Consider the following 10,824-nt stretch of genomic DNA (forward strand, 5'->3'; position numbering starts at 1 on the left):
GATTATAGCAATAGCAGTTAGACTTATACACCGCTTCGTAGGGCTTTCAGCCCTCTCTAAGCGGTTTACAGAGTCAGCATATCGCCCCCACAGTCTGGGTCCTCATTTCACCCACCTCGGAAGGATGGAAGGCTGCGTCAACCTTTGAGCCGGTGAGATTAGAACCACCAAACTGCAGATAACAGTCAGCTGAAGTGGCCTGCAGTACTGCACCCTAACCACTGCGCCACCTCGGCTCTAATTATATGGCATATGGGAGATATATAATCAAAATAACATTCCTTTCTCAAAGAGTCAAGGACACCTTGCCTTGCACCTGGAATGATGTGACTGGGAGGCATCTCCAGTTTTGGACTGGGCCTGATTGGACCCTGTGATGGGCATGTGGGTGCTGGGCAGGGACTTGAACTTTCACTTGGGTGGGGAAAACCTGGAAACTTTCAGATTCAGGTTTTCCCAAATGTGCCAGAATGGAACTTGGAGGAAACTCGGAGTCTTCTTTCATTGGGGGTGTTACTTGGAACCCTGACACCACCCTTCCTAACCACAATGATTGGAAATGTGTGGTGTATCTGTTTTAAAGTACAATGCCCTCCTATCATCAGAAAGTAAAACAATAACTTTATTCATAGGTTTTATGATATTTTACAACAGTCAAGTAGTATCAAATTATGTGATCAAATTACACCTTTCCTGGTATTGAATAAGGTCATTACCCTCACAACAAAAACAAAAACAGATCCTGACTCACAGTCTATTGCTGTATTTAATCACAACAGCAACATAAAATGATAAAGTACTTTTGTAAACCAGGGATTTCTACATAATGTTTAATATATGATGTATAAGAGAGCAAGTTTAGCGTGGTGGTTAAGGCACCAGACTAAAAACAGGGGAACCAAGAGTTCTAGTCCTACTTAGACATAAAGACAGCTGGTTGACCTTGAACCAGTCCTTCTTTCATTCAATATGGGAAGAGGCCAAGGGCAATATCTCTTCCAAAATCTTACTTGGAAACACATCTAAGCAATCACCAGGAGTTCACATTGACTTGAAGGCAACGGAAATAAATGTATATGTATGTTTTATCGTTCCAAGTAATGAACACAGGGAAGTCAGGACTCTGATGCTTTGTTCAAGTTCAAGAAATCCTTTATTGAGTACATCATATTGGCCCTTAGAAAGGTGAAGCTAACTCTAAATTATTCCCGCGCTTAGGGATACTTAAAAGGATAAGACCACCCCGTCCCCTTTTGTCCCTCAGGTCATATGGGTTAGCTGCTGCCAGTGTCCCCAATGGATGGCTCTGCTTAACTGTTTAAAAAAGCCTCTAAAAAAACGCCCTCTACAGGAGGAGGCGAGAGAACCACCTGCCTCATCTACATAAGGAATCTTTTGGCTTTTAACCCTTGCTTAACTCTGCTCGAGGGATCATAAAGTCAGACTACATGAGGCATGTGGTTCTCCCACCTCCTCCTGTAGAGGGCGCTTTTTTTAGAGGCTTTTTTAAACAGTTAAGCACTAAGCAGAGTCACCCACTGTGACTCTGGCAGCAACTAGCTCAGCCTTTTTCCTTTTACATTTTTTTTTCTTTTCATGATGACAGTGGTGAGGCCCTGCCTCCCCTGCCTCCCCTGATTGCAGGTCACTGCATCCTAACAAATCCCTGACTTTGTGCAAGTGTGAGGATACTGGTTTCAAGCCAAAAAGTAATCACACCCAATATTGATTTGATTTAGATTTTTCTTCTGTTCACTCAGTTTGCATTTTGTTTAAAAATAAACAATCAAAATATATTTTTGAAAGCATTCCTAATTTACAGCATTTTTGCACAACTGCCTATATTTTTGCTTACTTACATGTGTATAAGTCCCTAACATGATGAATGACATCAGGCCCACACTCAGAAGGACCAGAAGCCAGACTGCAACTGCACCACTAGCCACTTTAAACCCCTCCTATACTTACATGAAACACAAACCCCCAAACAATCAGAACACAGCCAAGCTCCCTCCCAATCAGCTCAAACCCCCACTGGCAGTTAAAAGGAAGAAACAACCGAGATCTCACATTGCTCCTGGAAGCACGAAGCCTGAAGATGATGAATGAGACTTCGTCAAAACGTCGCCAAGACACCTCCATTTTTACGCGGGAGAAAACCCGAATAACCAAAGACCTACATACTAACACCCCCAAAAACCTCAGAAAACACATATACATATACATATACATATACATGTGTGTGTGTGTGTGTGTGTGTGTGTGTGTGTTTTATTTGTGCTGATAAATAAATAAAGGGAGACTAGTATAGATCATTTCAAGCTATTTAGCTCTCATCAGCTAGCCATACCCTTATTGGGATTTGAACCTGGGCTATATTACATACTAGGCAGACTTCTTAGCCATTAAGCCACAGGTCTCCTCCTTATCAGCTGAAGCCAGGGAAGAAGGTATATATTTAGTGTCACAACCCCTGGTAAGCCCCAATTATGGGAGGAAGCTAACTGCTTCCATCATCTGTCAATCGGCTCATCACAAGAGTCCATCACGACAGAATCCCAACATTTTTACTGTTGCCTTTGTTATATTTGTGTTTTATTTGTGCTGATAAATAAATAAAGGGAGACTAGTGTATATATATATATATATATATATATATATATATATATATATATATATATATATATATATATATATATATATATATATATATATACTTAAAGTCACTTTATTTATATATATATATATACTTAAAGTCACCTTTATTTATTTATCAGCACAAATAAAAACACACACATATATATATATATATATATATATATATATATATATATATATATATATATATATACATACATACATACATACACACACACACACACACACACACAAACATATATGTATGGTGGATACACACACACACACATACATACATACATACATACATGCATAAACATACAATATTAAACACAGCAATTTCCTTTTTATCTTTTTTAATCAAATAAAAAAGAAAAAGAACTAAAATAAAATAAAAGAACTAAAATATTTTTAAAGAAAAAAGAAAAGAAAACACCTGAACACAATTATGGAAAAAGACCGAAATATGCATTATGATGTCACATTGCAAATCATGCCTTTTTTATATTATACCTGGTGATATCACATCTTAATATCATGATGCGTGTGACCACCACTCCTTGTCCCCATCATGCAGTTACATCTGCAAACAGATCGTATCCCCTACACTTCAGCTAGTGATAGACTGCAACCCCAGGATGTGACTCTCCTGTTGGGAACGTCAAATGTTACAATTATATCTGAATAGCAATAGCAATAGCAGTTAGACTTATATACCGCTTCATAGGGCTTTCAGCCCTCTCTAAGCGGTTTACAGAGTCAGCATATTGCCCACAACAACAATCTGGGTCCTCATTTTACCCACCTCGGAAGGATGGAAGGCTGAGTCAACCCTGAGCCGGTGAGATTTGAACAGCCGAACTGCAGAACTGCAGTCAGCTGAAGTAGCCTGCAGTGCTGCATTTAACCACTGCGCCACCTCGGCTCTAGGCTCTGAATGATAAGCTAATTCTCTATCATAATTAACACATGTTTATTAGCAGGCCTGAGATGGCAGCCTCTAAAACCCTGCTTCCCTTTTGGTCAAAGAGTATCTCAGGAGGATGCAACGTTTTTCCCCCAGAAGGGCCTCTTCCCAAGGGAAGGAAGGGATTGTCCATGCTTCTCTCCCAGATATATATATATTTGCTCCTGGAAATAGGAGATGTGTTTCTATGGGATCAGCCGAGTTTTCCTTAAGGCTGGACCACACCAGAGCAAGGCAGAAGAAGGGCCCTTGCTCTGCCACTTCTGCTCTGAAGACACTTACTCCAGTAGAGTTATTTTATTCAAGATGAAACTTTTTGCTCCAATGAACACAAGGCAGCGCAAAAAAAAATTCTCCCTTATTTATTTCCACAATTAGTTGGAATGGGCTGAGAGTCAGTGATATATGAGAAAAGCTCATTCAATGAGATTCATGGATGTCTGTAGGTTTTTGCTGTCTTTTGGAAAAATTCTGAACATTCCCAAGTCCTCAAAGACAGCAAATCCTAGAGAATATCACTTGTTTAGACTCTTTCATTGGCACTGGCGCACAGATGCACGGACACACACGCACACACACGCACACACACACACACAGGCTACCGCATCTGGAGTCTGTATGAAGAGAGAGTTAAGACTTGGCCTTGTTTGCCCAGCTTGCAACAGACTGCGCTACCATCAGCATCACCTTTCCTCTCCATTCCGGGAACCAGCTGGGATGTAGGAGCATTTGCCTCCCCTTTCTGACCTTCACTGAGATTGGGAAAGGGCGACCTCAAAGTGGACACTGAGCAGAGGATCACTTTGCTGGCATGTTGCTAAACGCTGTGAAGAGGCACAGAACTTTGATCGCTTTGCTCTTTGCCTTGGAGTCACGACAGTGGGCTACAGCCTTCCCTCCGAGAATTCACAATGAAAAGGAGCACGTGGCTCTGAACTTTAGAGGGAATCTGCCCCCCCCCAACTGAAAGCTGTTTTGAAGGAAGCAGTAATCTGTCAACTTTGGAGATTGAGGGAATTTCCTTGTATGCAAATTAATTGACAGCCAGCAGATAGGTTTTATTGATCTTTACTGATCACCAGGGTATGTACCTCACAAAGGTCGTATTTTATCAACACAATAAAGTTTCAGGTTGCTATAGGACTCTGAAGCTAAGAAGACTTCGAACTCGGAACTTATAAAATGGTAAGAAAGGAAAACCTGCAGAAATTATAGAGAAATCTCTTTGATGACCTGAAAGGAACTGGGAAGCGGCTGCTGAGATTTCTAATGTTTAAAATCCCTTCCCCTAGTTCTTATGGCTAAAAAAACTGACATAACAAGAAATTTTACTCTGTCATTTTACCCTGGCAATATACTGCATTTTAATTTTAACCTGACATTGAATGTCAGAATAAGTTTCAGGAACCTAAATGCCAAGCTCAGCTATTAAAATTTCCCATAACCAAAACATGTACTGTAAATATGCTTTCATTTCAGATTTAAAATGACATAGTAGATCAGAATTTTGGCTGCAGAGTTAATGGATATTGGTTAGCCAGTTTTTTTTAGCTTATGTATAGACAATCAGCCATGGGATGGAAGAGGTGTTTTTTTTATTCCTCTGCTCTTTGGCATTTTGTAGTATATCTGAGCTTTATCTTTTCCTGCTAACACTATGAAGACACACCTATTAAGAGAATCTGCTGTAGATTTTAGGCAACGTTACATTATCTTGTGCTAGATTAAAAACTCAGCAAGGATTTCATGAGAACCACTAACGTCACCAGCCATGAATATATTTCGCACAACAATTCCCACAATTCCCAGGAAATACAACACAAGAGTAAGTTGAAGAAAGCTGCACTTCTAGATTTCTGGAAAACATACGTTGCAATTTTTAAAAATGTATTGATTTGTAGCGTCTGATCTACATGTTGCCCTTCCTCTTAACACATACTCTGTAAGAAGAAGGAAAGCATTTATTCCGATGTTATGATTTAGGAGCTGGGCAATAATAATTAAAGTCATATTGGAAGTTTGAAGTAGATACAGAGAATTATGAACAGAGTATGTGATTCCAAAAACCCAGGCTTTGTGATCTAAGTGTCTTCCAAGCTTTAAAACAAGGAAACATGGAGGAACATATTACTGCAGTGTTAAAAGGAACCAACTTAAAGCTTGATTAGTGAAACATTATTTAGAGAAGGCTTAGATAGTACATCATTGTCATCATCATCTAATATTTATTCCAAAACAGCCTGTTCTTAAAACTGATTTGAATACTGATTCAGGATCTGTAATTGCCAAATGGGGAGCAAATCCCATTTCCTCCTCAGATGGAATTTTATCCTGCTCTAACCAATCTAACAATTTTCTGCATAGCACTAGTGTGAAGTACCCGTGGTTCGCCCATGAGGCCAATGTTGAGAAAAGACACGGACACGAGCTTTCTCGGGATGAGGCAACCCAGATGGGGGTCTGGGAGCCCCTTTTATTGAGATAGGACAAAGGCAGGAGGAGCAATCAGCATGTGATTTAAGACAGCCTGTCAAACTACAATTGCTAATCTACTGCTCAGGGAAGTTCTGTCTATATATGGTCAAATCCTGGGCGTCGTTGGGTAAGGCACATGTAGAGTGAACTATCAGGATATTATGTTATGAACTATCAGGATGTTATGTTATGAACTATCAGGATGTTATGTTATTTGTTTTTTCCTGTGTGGTTCAGCGTGGCTGCACATGCCCTGTTATGCACTGGGCCATGGGTGACCGCCACACCTACACAAGGAGTTATATGACAACACACTAGCACTAGTACTTAGGCTTATATACCAGCATGGTTGCTTCATGGCTGTTGTGTTGCCCTGCTGCAACAGCGCAACACAACCGTTCACCCCTGAGGCTGTGCCCGGCTCTTTGGGAGCCCGCTCGCAAGAGAGCAGCCACCTGGCAAACCCCCTCTTCAGCTGGGCACAGCGCTGCTCACCAACCTAGCGATATCCCGAAGGCGCCAAGCAACACGATCACCTTTGCCTCCCCCCCCCCAGTTCCCACAGCTTGGTACCTTCAGGATACCGCTAGGTTGGTGAGTGGCGCTCTGCCTGGCCGGAGGTGGGGGGGGGTTGTCCAGGGGGCTTATTTGTGAGGGAGGGCTTATATTTTTGCCCACCAGAAAAATGTGGCATGGCCTTATTATCCGGACATGTCGTATTTTCGGGGAAACACGATATTTAGTAACCTATGACTATCACTAAATGTTGTATCTTATGATTCTTGATGAATGCATTTTTCTTCTTTTATGTAGACTGAGAGCATATGCCCCAAAGACAAATTCCTTGAATTTGATAAAGAATTCTAATAACGACAGCAAGACTGTTGGTGGCGCAATACTGGAAGAAGGAAGACTTGCCTACAACTCAAGAATGGACATTGAAAGTCACAAATTTAGCCGAGATGGCTAAAATATCGGCATATCTTAAAGATCATTCAAATGAGAGATATAAACGAGACTGGAAAAAATGGATTGACTATATACAAAATAAATACGGGACCAAGAAATTCCAGTTAGCCTATGCTTAAGATCAGAAATGATTTAAATTGTTTAAAGTTAGCTCAGCAAGAAGAAGCTAAGGTCAATGCAGAATGTCATTAATTTCTTTGTTTCTTTTTTCTCAATAGATTTTAGACTGTGTTTGTTAAAACTCCATACCGTGTACGGATTCTGGGAAGTCGGGGGGGAGGAGGAGGGGGGTTGGGGGGTGGAGGGAGGGAGGGGCATACAAAAAAAATTGTTTTATTGATTGAGGAATGTTGAAATATTTGTGTTTTAAAAGAAATAAAACTTTTGAAGGATAAAGAATTCTATTCTATTCCAGTCCATTTATTTATTTATTTATTTTTCACATTTCTGAACTGCCCGTCTCCCCTCAAAGAGGGATTCCGGGCAGTGTACAATAAAGCATCGAAATTTAAAACAGTACATGAAAATTACAAATGAAGTTAAAATTTTAGAATCAAAAGTTTAAAAAATTATTAAAAACTTAAAGGAAGCAAGAATAACGACACCTTGTTAAAATTAGTTGAGAAAGACAAAAGGAGGGCCCCATGGCTTTCGAAAAGACGTAACTTTCCTATGTTTGCCATGGCTGCACTCCTGATTCATTCTAGAATTTTGACATTGAGAGCTTTCATAGTTTGAAGTCACTTTTGAGACATACTTTGTTATAGAGATTACCTTTTTCACTATTAATTCATGGCATTAATTCATTCCCCGTTACAAGGGCTCTGCCCACTTGCTCTATAGCCTCAATTAAAAAAAAAAAAAGAAACTCCTGCTGATTTTGATTAGAGTCCCAAATCTTCTACAGATTGAAATAAATGTAAGGCTGAAGCTATTGAGGTCAAACAGCATGATTATCCATAAAAATGAATTTTTGAAATGGTACATTTTTGTACCTTTTTTTGAGTTTAAGCTACCCTTCTGGTTAATAATTAGCACTATACAAATAGGAAGAGTTTGGCCTTTATTGAATTACCAGACTTTCCCGAATCACAAAATTCAAGGGAAATTGACGCAAGATTGTTGTCAGGGTTCCAAGTAACAACAAAAGAAGACTCCTCAAAGTTCCATTTTATTAGAGATGTCATTTTATTAAAGATGCTGTAGGATGGGGTAGAATGCCCATCCAGGTTGGATCTGGTTGGCCGAAGGCAGCTTGAGGACTGGGGTGGAGTTCCAGGACCCAGCAATCCCACTTGGGGTCCCTGCAGCACTAGGCCAGGCTGCTGTGCCATCCCGATGCCAGTAAAGGGCACCCCCTTGGTGGATTGGGCCCGGCGTGCAAGGCTGTGGCACAATCTGCTTCATTCATGCTGAGTACAAGGAGGTAATCACTGCACTTCAGAGGTGAGTTCCTACCAGTTCGCACCTATTCGGTAGAACCGGTTCGTCAAATCTACCAAACCGGTTAGAAGAGGTTCCACCAGTGGACCCGGAAAGCAGGCCACATACCTACAGAAGAGGTTCCAAAATTTTTTGAAACCCACCACTGCCCCCCCACACACACACACATAGAGACAGACAGACAGACTGACACAGAGAGAGAGAGAGAAAGAGAAAGAAAGGAAGAAAAAAATAAATAAAAAAATAAAAAAGAAAGAAAAAGAGTAAGAGATAAAAGAAAAAAAGAAAAAAGGGACAGAGAGACAAAAGGAAGGAAGAGAGAGAGAGAGAGAGAGAGAGAGAGAGAGAGAGAGAGAAAGAAAGAAAGAAAGAAAGAAAGAAAGAAAGAAAGAAAGAAAGAAAGAAAGAAAGAAAGAAAGAAAGAAAGAAAGAAAGAAAACACATAGCTGGCAAACCACTCCCACCAGGTCACATGGCCAGCAAGCCACTCCCACAAAGGAGGCCACACCCATAGAGTAGGTTCCAAAAATTTTTGAAACCCACCACTGCTGCACTTGGTGGTGGTGCTGCTGCTGCCATGCCCAGAAAGGTGAAAGGTCCACTTGGGTTACTCACTCCTTGAGGGCTGAATACCAGGGGTTGTGACTTTAAATATATACCTTTCTCCCTGGCTCAGCTGACAACGGAGGAGAGCCTGTGGCTTAGTGGTTAACACATCTGCCTAACATGTAATACAGCCCAGGTTCGAATCCCAGTAAGGGTATGGCTAGCTGATGAGAGCTAAATAGCTTGAAATAGATCTATACTAGTCTCCCTTTATTTATTTATCAGCACAAATACAACATATATGTGTGTGTGTGTGTGTGTGTGTGTGTGTGTGTGTGTGTGTGTTTTATTTGTGCTGATAAATAAATAAAGGGAGACTAGTATAGATCTATTTCAAGCTATTTAGCTCTCATCAGCTAGCCATACCCTTACTGGGATTCGAACCTGGGCTATATGGCATACTAGGCACACCAGGCAGAGATCTTAGCCATTAGGCCACAGGCTCTTATCCTGTTATCAGCGAAGCCAGGGTGAAAGGTATCTATTAGATTTGCATTAGACTGACAGATGATGGAAGCAGTTAGCTTCCTCCCATAATTGGGGCTTACCAGGGGTTGTAAAAATCTAATATATATTATATATATATATACTCACCAGGACCAGAAGTTTTGTCTTTTGAGTTGTTGGACTCATGCTGGAGCCCATCCTCAGGGAACCTCTCTGCATGTTCTGGGGCTGTTCTCTGTGTGGTATTTCCATAGTGGCTGTTGTGTGCTGTTGTTTTCAACCACAGCCTCAGGAGCCCCACATAATGTCTTCCTGAAGCCTGGCAACATCTATATAAATTGGGATTACAATTCTGAGAAGCCTCATCCAGCCTGAAAGGCCCAACTTGGAGAAAGCTGGTCGAATTCCATTTTCATTTACGATAAGTATATAGTATTTTACTTGCGCTTCAGCTACAGCTATTGTCACTTACTTGCAAATTCTGTGAGTTACAAACCAGCAGTACAAGAATAATTCCTCCTTTATCATCATCATCATCATCATCAGATGAAAATGAAGCAGTGAGCTTGTGACTATCTGATCTTAACTCCTCCATAAAGCTCTCCACTCTGTAACTTGGCTGCCCTCTTCTGCTTTGAAATGAATGTTACCCAATCTTGAACAGCAGCAACTTTGGAGACAGACAGGAAAGAGAATATGATCCCCTCTCTGAATCATTTCGCTGTCCACCTCCTATTTTCTGCTTTGGGGTTATTAATCCATCTATTGTTCTTCTCTTTTCCTCATCCTTTTGATGTTCATCTCCAACTCCATGATCCTCAGATAAACTCCCTTTCTCTAAATTTCATTTACTTATCTCTCTGCTTTATGCTTTTTCTCCAGAAGTTTGAGAAATTGCATTTCTTGCTTTTTCTCTTTTCTGTTTTCAATTCTGACATATATTTTTTTTCCGGTTCAGAAGTACTGCAATTACCAGAATTCCCAGGCATTTCTCAATGCAATTGTCCCCAATTTAATATTGTTTACTTTTCTCTAATGATATATATTTTTGTGTGCATTTCTTTGATTTGCAGACTTCATTATGAAGTCTGGAAAATGTAGATTTTTCTCACTGTAGCATGTTTTGTTTCAGTCATATGCTTGGAAATAAACATTTTGTAACTTTACATCAATATGTAGATTGAACAGATTTCTCTCTCTTTCTGTTTTCTGGTAGAAATGCAGTCAGGAAGATTGTTGCCAAGTATGAAGATAGTTTGCAGGAAAAGCTTGTCACGGAA

The sequence above is a fragment of the Thamnophis sirtalis genome, unplaced genomic scaffold (genome assembly GCF_051295495.1).
Source record: "Thamnophis sirtalis isolate CommonGarterSnake01/CBP01778 unplaced genomic scaffold, rThaSir2_p1.2 scaffold_3, whole genome shotgun sequence".
NCBI classification, from domain to species: domain Eukaryota; kingdom Metazoa; phylum Chordata; class Lepidosauria; order Squamata; family Natricidae; genus Thamnophis; species Thamnophis sirtalis.